Consider the following 12,775-nt stretch of genomic DNA (forward strand, 5'->3'; position numbering starts at 1 on the left):
AGGTAGACCCCACTGAACAAGGTTTCCTTTGCTGAGCTACCTTCAAGATGACAGACTCAGCATCTGCTTCTCTTTTCCTTGTCTTGGAGGCTCTAGGATGATTGTTAACTGCAGAGCAGGAGCAAAAGGGATAGAAAAATCTCATACAGTATTTATTCACTGTGTACCAGACACTGCTCTGAGTACTTGCGCATAACTGACTCATTCAAACTTCACAACAACCTAGGAAACAGGTGCCATGGCCATGTGACCATTCCCCTGATGAGGGGACTGAGGCACAGAGAAGTTAAGCATTTTATCCAAGATCACACAGCTAGCAAGTAGCAGAAGTAGGATTTGACTGCAGGTAGCCTGGCTCCAGAGTCTTTGCTCTTCAGCACCGTGATGCTTTCACTTGCATAAGCTACCGGGAATGATGAAGCATGAATTGGAGTCCTTGCCAATTTGGAAATCAGAGAACTCAGGTATTCAAGTCTGTAATTAGAATTTAGATCTGTGCAAATCACAGAAAATTCATTTTGATAGTGACATCGAGCATGGGCTGTGTGTGACAAGTATGGATGGAGAACTGCAAGCTCTGAAATGCTTCTGCTTCTGGTAATTACGGAAAACAAACAAAAAACCTGTGTCTCTGGATTATGAATCCTGGAACAAATAACTGTCCCCCTAAGAGGGAATGCCAAGATCCCTGCTTTAGGCAAGCACTCCCCCTTCTGGTGAGTCTGAGGAGGCTATACCTATAGGCATTAAGGGTGGCCACATCAGCTTTAACAAGATGAGTTGTTCTTAAGAGATAAGGATGACTAGGTACCCCAAAAATTGTGCCAATTTCAGAAAGCAACAGACCATCTCTATGGGTGATTTTAGAGTATCGCCTCCTAATGAAAGCTTTGTTCAAAATAGGATAGTCTGCCTATTCGTTTTACATTTCGGGGACAAGCCTGGAAAAGTCAAGTTCCAGTGTTCCAGTTGAGGGCTTGTGGACCAGCAGCATCTGGGCAGCATAGGGAGAGACCCTCTGGGTGAAGGAGTCACATCCATAGTGAGTATTGGTAGGAAAAGGGGATTGGATGGTCTGCTATAACCATAATTTGCTCAATAAATGATGATAAACATTTATTGAGCTCTTACTGGATGCCAAAATATTGTTCTATGAGCCTTACATACATTATCCCACTCCGTCCTCCCAAAATCTATGAGGTAGGTGCCATCATTGTTCCCCATCTGAGGGGAAGCCTGGAGTGGCTGAGGAACTTGCCTTGTTAGCAGACTCAGGATTGAACCTTGCCCTTACCTGAGACTAACACCCATGTCCTTGTCCCCTACCTATGCTGAGCAGCCATAGGCAACCAGGTAATCGCCATGTTGGTGTTGCACAGTGATCACCACGGTGGTGGCCCCAAAGGATGGAAACTGTGGACAGGAGGACCAGTTCTTTGGTTCTATTGTCCAGGCAAGACATGCTAGGGACCTGAACAAAGATAGGAGTAGAGAAAACTGGAAGAGGCTCTCAAGAGACATTGCAACAAGCCTTGGTGACCCATTGGATTTTATGAGGAAATGAGTGGGCCAAAGAAGATTCCAGGTTGCTTTTCTTTAAAATCAGAAAACTGTAGATTGGACTTTGTAGCAGCATATGAATTTGTTGACAACCCTGAAAGCAGTCATCATGCATTCAGGGAACAGAGGGAGCCAACCATCAGCCATGGTTTGTAGATCCCAGAAGTGAACTCCATGGCTTGGTCAAAGCTGCTTTCCTGGGGTGCTGCACATTGTAACACCCAGAAAGCCCCCGTGAAGAAGTCAAAGTTCTGTGCCTAGAGGATAAACAGGACAGAAATCATGTGATATTGAAAGGAGAGATTCAGGGGATGTTTTCCTATTTTTTGTTTGTTTGTTTGTTTTGCTGTTTAGGGCCACACCTGTGGCATAGGGAAGTTCCCAGGCTAGGGGTTGAATCAAAGTTACAGCTGCCAGCCTACACCACACCACAGCAATGCCAGATCCAAGCCATGTCTGTGACCTACACCATAGCTCACGGCAACACCAGATCCTTAACCCACTGAGCAAAGCCAAGGATTGAACCCGCATCCTCATGGACATAGTTGGGTTTGTTAACCACTGAGCCACAAAGGGAACTCCCTTTTTCTCCCATGTGTTTTTGATCCTTTTTCTCCTTAAGTACTCATGTGTTTCCTTTTGCATCAGTGCAGCAGGGAAAGATATTAGGTTTGGATGGGAAGACAAGAAGAGCAGATAAGCTGACCATGCAGAAGACAAGGGGCTTTCTAGAATTGGTTGGAGGTTGCCCTGGGGGATCCATGAGCCCTTTGCCCACCGGTTGTGAAAGTATGTGATGTTCTTGTGGGGGAACTGGAGACCTGAATGAGGCTGCCCCAGGGTACTACATCTTACTTTCTGAGGTTATCAGAGCACCCAGGACCCTCCCACACAGCCCAGGGATAGTGCATGATCAGTGATCTGCTTTATGGAGACTTCCTGAAAGGATTCTGGGTGGTCTTTGCTGGGGTTTGAGGGGTCCCCAAAATGACCTCCTGCCTCTTACCTTGTTTCTGAACCAGGCAAGAAAGAAAACAAAAGAGAGGGCAGTATAGATATGGAGACATTAGCCAAAATGACCACGATTTGCCTTGAGAGAAACACTTTTAGCTGTGGGGGTTCACAACCTTCTCCAGCCTTTTTGCTGGATTAGAATCATTCTCCTGTGCTTTCTGTGGAAGGGACTAAAGCTGTGATTCTTGGGAGAAAATGAATTGGGGAGGAAAAACTCTCTTCCTTAGGCACCTACACAGTGCTTGAAGTTGGAACCAAGATATGATAGACACACATGAGTAAGAGGGTTCTTTTAGGGGAAAGCGGTGGGGAGAGACACAGACAGACAGCAGACCCTCTGGAATTCTGAGGTGCTTGAAAACAGAAGACCAAGATTTTAGTAAGAGTTTCCACAGACTACGTGCATAGACTCCTTTAGATGTTGAAGGAATTTGTGAGTGAAGCTGGAAGTTTGTGGCTGGATCAGCTGTACTTCTTTGAATGTGCCACATCATTGCCTGAAGGGGGGAAGAAGAGATACTTTTGCAAATATGAAATCATACTTATGATCCTCTCCATATCAGCCATGCTGAGATAGATTTTCCTGAGGAAACAACCCCAAAAGCTCAATGGGTTAGAACAAGAAAGACCTGTTTTTTAGAAAATAAATTTTATTGGCATGTAGATGATTTACAGTGTCGTTTTAGTTTCAGGTGTTCAGCAAAGTGAATCAGCCATAAATATTCGTATATATCCATTCTTTTTCAGATTCTTTCATGAGGCTATCAGAATTAGATTTCTCAGAGCTATATAGTTATACACAAAATCCATTGGTAACAAGAAAGGCTTATTTCTTGCTCTGCTATGTACCCACCAGAGATCAGCTAGGAGGCTCTGTTCATCATTGTCATTCAAGGCAGTCACAAGCTTGGGTTTGTCAGGAAAAAGAGAGCTGTCTTGCTTCAGCTTGGAGTGATTGATGTCACTTCCACTTAACCACTGTGGCCAGAACTAGTCACATGTGGTCCTACCCAACAGCAAGGAAGTACAATTCTCTCAGGTGTCCAGAAGGTGAAAACTGGAAACAGCTGGCAAACAGTTTTTACTGGCTTCCACAATCACATTGACTAAGAAGAGTTTTATTTTTGTGTTTTAATAGGCTTTATTTTTTAGAAGAGTTTTAGGTTCATACTAGAATTGAATGAAAGGCACACAGATTTCCTCTATCTTCCCTGCCCTGGAACATGTATAACATCCTCCTTTGTCAGCATCCATCCCCCACCAGAATGATACATTTGTTATAATGTATCATTGTTATAATGTTTACATTGATTCATAGTTATTACCTCCAATCCATGTATCTTGGGGTCTACTCGATGTTGTGCTTTCTATGGGTTTGGACCATAGTATAATGACATATCTCCATCATTATAGTATACAGAATACTTTCACTGCCATAAACATCCTCTGTGCTCTGCCTATTCATCCCATCCTCCTCCCTAACCCCAGGCAACTACTGGTCTGTTAACTGACTCCATACGTTTGCCTTTTCCAGAATGTCATACAGTTGGGACCACCTAGTACATAGCCTTTGCAGATTGGCTTCTTTCATTTAGCAATATATATTTAAGAGTCCTGCAGGTCTTTTCATTGATAGCTCCTTTCTTTTTATTACTGAATAATATTCCATTGTCTGGATGTACCATAGTTGATTTATCCATTCACCTACTGAAGAACATCTCAGTTGCTTTTGAACTTTGGCAACTATGAATCAAGTTGCTATAATCATCCACGGGCAGGCTTTTGTGTGGACATATATTTTCATCTTTTTTGGTTAACTATCAAGGAGCCATGATGGTAATGGTAAATATGGTAAGAGTATATTTAATTTCGTAAGAAACTGCCAAACTGTCTTCCAAATTGGCTGTGCCATTTTGCATTCCCACCAGTAATGAAGGAGAGTTCCTGTTGTCACATCCTTATCAGCGTTTGGCATTTTCAGTGTTCTAGATTTTGGCCATTCTAATAGGTGTATAGCTAACTGTTTTATTTCAAAAGAGTTCATAAGGGCATCTTCGGTCCTCTTACTATCCTGTGACATAGAGAAGGTGGATATGTATTATTCACATTTTTTAATATATGTCAGTGCTAAAACTCACTGAGGCTGAATGAGTCTTCTCTATCAGGTGTAGTTAATAAATTTGTTTGGCTTTCTGGGCTGTATGATCTCTATTGCAGACCCTCAGCTCTGCTTTTGGAGAGCTACATAATCAACAAATACATGGGTAGACCAAGAGTCAATAAAACTTTATTTATTTGTTAATTTATTTGGCCTCACCTGTGGCATGTGGAATTTCCTGGGGCGGGGCAGGGATTGAACCTGCACCACAGCAGCAACCTGAGCTGCTGCAGCGACAATGCTGGATTCATAAGTTGCTGTGCCACAAGGGAACTCCAATAACACCTTATTGACAAAACAGATGGTGGGATAGATTTGATCCATGGATTCTAGTTTGCTGACTCTCGTTTCAAACACATGAAAGAGCAGGTCTGGAATCAGTTTCTGCTTCACTCTCCTGACTCTACAGATACCTTTAAGAAGAGCCATATTTGTTTTTAAAACTATGTGTAAAAAGCATTCAAATAATTTACAGATTTTATTTGAGTCTGGTATGTAGAGATATACCTTCCTAGCATTGGGACGGCTTAGAAATAAGTTGTTGCTTCTTCTAGAGCCCTCTGGTGGCTGGAGGAGACCATTGCCACAATCCCTGGGGATGTGACAATTCTGTTATTTTGGACTCTTGGTTTGTTTTCCACAGCTTAGATCATAGCCATCTGGGTTAAAAGGGAATACCCATTCCATAGTCCTGAGGGTGCTCAGAGGGCGTTGAAGATCAAGCATAAGACTGATTTCACTATCAGGAACCCTGATAGGGTCCACTGGAGGTGTTCTTGGAGTTTCTACGCAGCTGACTAGTTCATCAGGTTTCTCTTTAAAGACAAAGACCTCTGGATTATCTTTAGTCACAGGTCATCAGCTTTTAAATATTCAGAAATCTCAATGGCTAGAGAAGTAATTTGATGAAGGATATTCCTTGACCTTTTAAAGAACAGAAAAATTATCAGAATAGCCATCACCATTATGATCGAATCCAGTGAATTTGTGCAGGAAGCAATGATAATACAGAGTGTATTTTAAACAGAATCATTACCTCTTTTTATTTCTCAAAACTCACATTCTCTGTAAATCCTATGCTATGGCTTCTTGACTAGGACATATAGTTTCAGAAGTGTCTGGCTTTCTAGAAACAAGTGCCCTGCTATGAAAATACCCTCTGCCTGAGTTTCTAATGTATAGATTACAAGGACCTCCTTAGGAAATGTTTTGTACAATTTTTAGAAGAGTATTTATTGTGGAAAAGGAAAAGGGGAAATGTCAGATTATTTTACAGCTCTAATCTTTTTTCAAATGTGCTTTCTCTATCATCCCTCCTCCTCACTCCCTGTATCCTTTCCCTTCTCCAGTCTCTCATTCCCAAACCCTAGAATCATCTCTGTGTCCCTCTCTCTCCCTCCTCCTCTCCCTCACTCTCCCCCCTCCCTCTCTCTCCCCTCTTGCCTCCCCCCCTTCCCCACCCCCTTCGACTCTCCCCTTCTTCTCCTCCCCCCTCTCTTTCTCTTTATCTCTCCTTCTCTTCTTCCCTCTTCTTTTTTCTTCCCTCTCTGCCCCCCACTCCTGCTTTCTGGTAGGATATATGTTTCTATTCTGTATGTATTTAGCGTAATATTCTTCTTAGAAATGTGAAGATGGAATGATTTGGCATCAAATGATCCTCTTGTAAGGACCAAAGATTCTTGTACTACATGGCGTAAAATCAGGGACATTTCTAGAAAGGGCTGGGTCAAGGACAAATGACATGTGCATTCAATCCATCAGCATTCCTATGCAGATGAAATCTGGCTAAGGTGACTTGGAGGGAGAAAGTGCAGTATCACAGAAACACAACAGAACTTTGATGAAGGAGGGGTGTAGTATTGAAATCTGGACTCAATCATTACTTAATGCTTTTGGATCACCTCTAACATATGAATTAAATTAGGTATAGAGTCAAAGATATTTTGAACTATCACGAGACTATCACAGTCTACCACATATCCGTCCTTGATCCATCCACCCATCCACACATTTATCCATCCATTCCCACAGCAGGTGTTTTCTGAAGAGAGACTGTGTGTCAGGAACCATAGAGATGATCTTTAGCTCCTTCACCACCAAGCTGGCACCGCCTTCATCGTCTCCCCACTCCATGACTTCATGTTTTGAGGAATGTTATTTTGAACACAGTATTTGTGAAGCAACAATTAATGCGCTTCCTAATTTTTATTGGTCATCCACAGCTACAACTACCATCCAGAGACTTTGAATGTTAAGAGGTCACTCGTCCAAAACAAAGAAACTTGACACCCAGTTATGACACTTGAGGGACCCTTGGGATCCAAAGCAGGGGTTATAAAATGAGCATCTTTGGACGATACTCTGACCCATATGTAAGTTCTTTGACCAAATGATAGTTTTGAAAAAATACAGTCAGTTGCCATAAAGTTCCAACTTTCCTTGAAACTGGGGGTATTTGGTAACACAAAGCCCTGACACCTATATGGCAACACTAAGCAGCAATGCTCTTTAAAAGAAACATTTGGTAACACAAAGCCCTGACACCTATATGGCAACACTAAGCAGCAATGCTCAGCCAGTTCACCTTCTACCTCCATCAAATTGTTTGTGACCACCTTCTCTTACCAGTAAGAAAACAGAGGCCTGAGAAGTTCACTTACCCAAAGCTTCTATTGAAGCAATAGAACTTAACCGAAACCTGAGTTTTTCTAGAAAATGCTCTGGAACCTTTCTGGCTGTTCTTCTCTATGTCTTGTCCCTGCCTGGCCCCAAAGCATCACCCCTGTCTCTCTCATGGCATGGCAATTACCCACATTTGTACTGTTCTAGCTAAAGCCCTGCATAGATGTGGTCCTTAATGGTGCCCCCGGAGTTTACAAGAGGTAATGCCAAGTAAAGAATTAGAAATGACAGACTGAGGAACTCTCACTTCCAGTTAGGATGTGGAAACCATGAGACCTTGATCTCCCCCAACACTAAGCTAGCACTAAGCTAGATAAACTTACAAAGTCATGTTTTAAAAACCAGTCTGGGGAGGGGGGTGCTCATTGTGGCTCAGTGGATTAAGAACCGGACTAGTATCCATGAGGATGCAGGTTTGATCCCTGGCCTTGCTCGGTGGATTAAGGATCCAGCGTTGCTGCAAGTTGCAGCATAGGTTGCATATGTGGCTTGGATCTGGCATTGCTGTGGCTGTGGTGTAGGCCAGTAGGTGTAACTCCGATTCAACCCCTAGCCTGGGAACATCTATATGCCTCAGTATGGCCCTAAAAAGCACACACACACACAAAACCTGGGAACTGAAGATGCAAAAAACCTAAATGTACTAAAATCCAGCATGTCCTTCCTGGGACAGCAGACACCTGCGGTTACTTTCCCTTCTGGTTGAGGGAGGGGGAGGAATATGCCAGAGGCGGCGGGGGTGGGGGGTAAGGGGAAGGAGCCAAGCCTTTAGCAAGCCTTTAGGGACTGAGAGTGGGCTGACTTGACTGAGGGGAACCCCAGAGACTCCAGCTGCAGAATAAGTTGCCCTTTCCCACCACCACTGGCCCCAGGCCATCACTGAGCATCCCTTGTTGATCCCAGGATACAACCACAGGGAGGAAGATGATCCTCTGAGGTAGAGAGAGCCGTGGGTAGGACTGAAGAGCAAAGGAGATACCATGTGGCTCAAAAAGTTGGCAGCCAAGCCTTAAAGCATAGAGATTTCTCCAAAGTCTCATGGATGCTAAGCTTCCAAGTCCTGCTGAAGGTCAAGTTCTGAGAACAGTCTTAAGCCTTTGAAGCCAGTGGTAAACAAACTCTAAAGTTGCAACAAAGCTAAATCTAAGCCAAGTTGCAACCAAGTTGCCACAAAACCTAACCTAACTCAAGGTGAGGATTCTACTTTGTATTCGAAGACAGTTCTATTGGTCTTCTAACTGCAGAGCTCACAGACGCAAGGGGATCAGATGGAGCCAAATCCACCCTTTTCCCTGCCCAGCTGTGCTCCAAGCAGCCCAGGTCATTGCTCACACCTCATTCCATAATTAATGTAATGTCCACTAATAATTTGCCTTCATCCTTTGGGGTGCTGTACATTTTTGTACTCCAGATAATGGTATGCGAAAGGAGGATCATTAAGAGAGAGAGTGTTCCTCTCTGCAAAAAAAAAAGGCATTTCAGACAGGCAGAAGGGAGATACACAGCTAAATGCCTAATTACTTGACCTCACCTAATTTATTAGAAAAGCATATCTTTAGAGAATTGTTAGCTCTTGAAAAGGAATTCAGCTAAACACTGGCCTTTACCTCTGTCTCATTAGAGACATTATGAGACTCAGCAGAAGAATTCCTGATGCAAGATTTAAAGGATAGAAAGTCATTATTTTCCACTTCCAAACAGTTCTTGCCAGAAACAAATGTCCGATGAGAGATTCGAAGGAAAAACAAATTTCTCTTTACTTGATCTTAGTGTCTTTCTGGAAACCTGACTATTAAATGATTTCTTCCTTAGTGAGTCTGGAGGACTCTAAGTCAGAGTTTCTTTTTTTTTTTTTTTTTTTTTTTTTTTGTCTTTTGTCTTTTTTGTTGTTGTTGTTGCTATTTCTTGGGCCGCTCCCGCGGCATATGGAGGTTCCCAGGCTAGGGGTCCAATCGGAGCTGTAGCCACCGGCCTACGCCAGAGCCACAGCAACGCGGGATCCGAGCCGCGTCTGCAACCTACACCACAGCTCACAGCAACGCCGGATTGTTAACCCACTGAGCAAGGGCAGGCACCGAACCCGCAACTTCATGGTTCCTAGTAGGATTCGTTAACCACTGTGCCACGACGGGAACTCCAAAGTCAGAGTTTCTAATCACTATCAGGGTCTCCACTTTCTGTCCCTGGTTTTGAACCCTTTCCCTTCACTGAACATTTGTAGCTTTTCTCCGTGTATGACTTTTCAGATTAGGTCTTTTAAATGCTTAGCTATTGGAGATGTACATCAAACCCAACACAGATGATGCTGATTTGGGGAGGGGCCTTTGGTCTGCTGTAAATATCTTTTTTTTTTTTTTTTTTTTTTTTTGCTTTTTAGGGTTGCACCTGTGGCATATGGAAGTTCCCAGGCTAGGGGTCAAATTAGACCTGCAGCTGCAGGCCTAGGCCACAGCCAAAGCAACTCAGAATCTGAGCTGTGTCTACGACCTACACCACAGCTCACGGCAATGCTGGATTTTTAACCCACTGAGCAAGGTCAGGGATCAGCGTACATCCTCATAGAAACTATGTCAGGTTCTTAACCTACTGAGCCATTGTGGGAACTCCTGCTGTGAATATCGTGACATGCTTCCTAATATTTCCACCAATGTCATATTTCTGATTTCAGTCATGGGCAAGGCTAACAAGGGAACAAATGCTATTCAGAGGGTGAGGAGAGAGCATGCTTTGTGCCAGGCGCTAGTCTCATGGCTTTACATCTGTTAACTTGCTTAACTCTTTCCATCAAACCCTGGAGGTAGGTACCATTTTTTATCTTCATTGAATGAAATCAAAGAGACACAGCTTCAATTGTTTTCTGTTCCTGTGTTTGGTTCCTAGATCAGGATTCAGCAAACTTTTTCTGTCCTAGGCTGTTTATGAAACATCTTAGGCTTTGCAGAGCATACAGTTTCTGCTGCAACTACTCATTTTGCCATCATAGCATGAAAGCATCCACAGACAGTACCCAAATAAGTGTCTTTGCTCTAATAAAACTTTTTTTTTGGGGGGGTGGGAAATATCATTCTTTGTTTGATTGTTTCAAGTCATTTAAAAACTGCAAAAACACTCTCAGCTCCAGGGCTGTACAAAATTAGGCAGTGATCCAGATTTAGCCTACATGCTCTAGTCTGGGGATCGCTGACATAGATTGAAACAGAGTCATCACTGCTCGATAATCAGATCTAAATATCCATCGTCTGGGTTGGATTGCCTCATCACTAATAAGATGAAATATTGAGAATTTGAAAAATGCTTTCTAATAGATGTCATTTGGCAATGCTTGGCCTGGCATCCAGGAGAGCAGGCAGATGGCCCTGGACTGTATCATGTTGGTCATGATGGTGGCAGAGGTCCTGAGAAGCATTTTGGAACCAGGCTGCCTTGGATTTGCACACACTGAATAGCTGAGTGACCTTGAGCAAGTCACTTTTCCTCTTTGAGGGTCAGCATCCTCATCTATAAAAGGAGCATAAGAATCACTGCTTGATGACTATTCAGTGAAAAAAATAGACACTGCTTGGCAATATAAACAATTACATATTGCTCAAAACAGGAGCGTTTAGTAAAAGGTTGTCCTGCATGTACTTCCATTCTGTTCTTGGCCTATTCCATTTAGTTCAGTGGTGCTATTAGACTGCATGATATTTCACCGAATAATTCTTTTATTAAAAAGACAGGAGTTGTTTCTTTTTTAATCTTTATAAATGTATAATATGTAAAAGAGTATATATAATATGCATATAATTTAAACAAATAAACAAAAAACAGAAATAGAGCATGGCCAAGAAGAGCAGACTTGGGGTTCCCAGGGGAGTGGGGGAAGGGGGAGGGAGTGAGAGAGATGGGCGTTTTGTGGGTTCGGGGGGATGCAAACTGTTTTATCTGGGATGGATGGGCAGTGGGATCCTACTGCACAGCACAGGGAAATGTGTGATTGGATCACTTTATTATACCACAGAACATGACAAAACATTGTAAATCAACTATACTTTAATAATAATAATAAAAAGATCTCACAGACAAAAAAAAAAGAATAGTTGAAAAAATACCCGTGACCCGCTAACTCTGCTTTTAAATTAGAAGATCACCAGATGCCCTCTGGTCTTCTCAAGTGTCCCTCCCAAATTACTTCTCTCTCTCTCCTCTCTGCTATTCTCAATTGATTGTAGGTCATTCATCCTCCTGTGTTTTTATAAATGTACTTTGTACCTCAGGAAGTAGGTAATGTATTGCTTTGGGTTTTTTTTCCCTATTTTTGACTTTCATGTAAATGAAATCGTATCTACTCTTGTATCTCCCTTTTCCCCCACCAACGTTATATTTCTGAGGTCTTCACATTGATGCATACAGCCATAGGTCTTCATGTTTGATTCTGTGTAATTAATTTTCTATCATGTGAGCCTGTCATGATTGATGTGTCCATTCTGTTGATGGCCATTGGGGTCATTTCTAGATTTTTGTGTTTGCAAACAGTTATTATGGCTTCTTGAATACTTCCCATGGGAGTGTATGTGAAAGGTGCGTAGGTGCACACCTAGGTATGGAGACCACGTACACACCTGGGCCATAGAGTTTGCACAACTTCAGCTTTTCTAAGAAATGGTAGCTTGTTTGCCAAAAGGGTTGTTGCATCCACACCAACAATATACAAGGGTTTCCAGTGCTTCACACCCTTTTTTATTATTTATTTTTTTTAATTAATGAATTATTTTTTGTCTTTTTGCCATTTCTTGGGCCGCTCCCATGGCATATGGAGGTTCCCAGGCTGTGGGTCGAATCGGAGCTGTAGCTGCTGGCTTATACCACAGCCACAGCAACGCGGGATCCAAGCTGTGTCTGCAACCTACACCACAGTTCACGGCAATGCTGGATCCTTAACCCACTGAGCAAGGCGGGGGATCAAACCCGCAACCTCATGGTTCCTAGTTGGATTCGTTAACCACTGCGCCATGACAAGAACTCCCACACCCTTTTTTAAATTGAAGTATAACACAAATTCAGAAAAGCAAACAAAACATAAATGTCAAGGTCAATGAATTATTACAAAACAAGTAGTAGGTAACCACCACCCAGGTTAGAGAGAGAACTGGTAACAACTCAGAAGCCCCTTTGCAATATTTACCTTCTCCTTCTTTCCCTTAGGTAATCACATCTCTGACTTCAGTTTTATTTTCCTCCTTTAAAAAGACATATGAATGGAATACATCCAGTGTGTATTCTTTGATATCTGGTCTGTTTTGTTCAGTTGTATGTGTGATAGTCACCCATCTGGTTGTGTGTAGCTCAAATTCATTTTATCTTCATGGCTGTATAGTATTC

At 42.6% G+C, this 12,775-nt stretch overlaps 1 protein-coding gene across 18 annotated transcripts in view; it reads left to right on the forward strand.

Moving 5' to 3' along the window:
• FRMD3 (FERM domain containing 3) overlaps positions 1-12,775 on the forward strand; it is a 407,701-nt gene that overhangs the window by 300,340 nt on the left and 94,586 nt on the right. The gene's annotated exons all lie outside the window — the stretch shown is intronic.

The sequence above is a fragment of the Sus scrofa genome, chromosome 10 (genome assembly GCF_054392235.1).
Source record: "Sus scrofa isolate SSC_HxYL_T2T_F1_AM1 chromosome 10, Sscrofa_HxYL_maternal_Yorkshire_Landrace_v2.0, whole genome shotgun sequence".
In the NCBI taxonomy this organism is placed as follows: Eukaryota; Metazoa; Chordata; class Mammalia; order Artiodactyla; family Suidae; genus Sus; species Sus scrofa.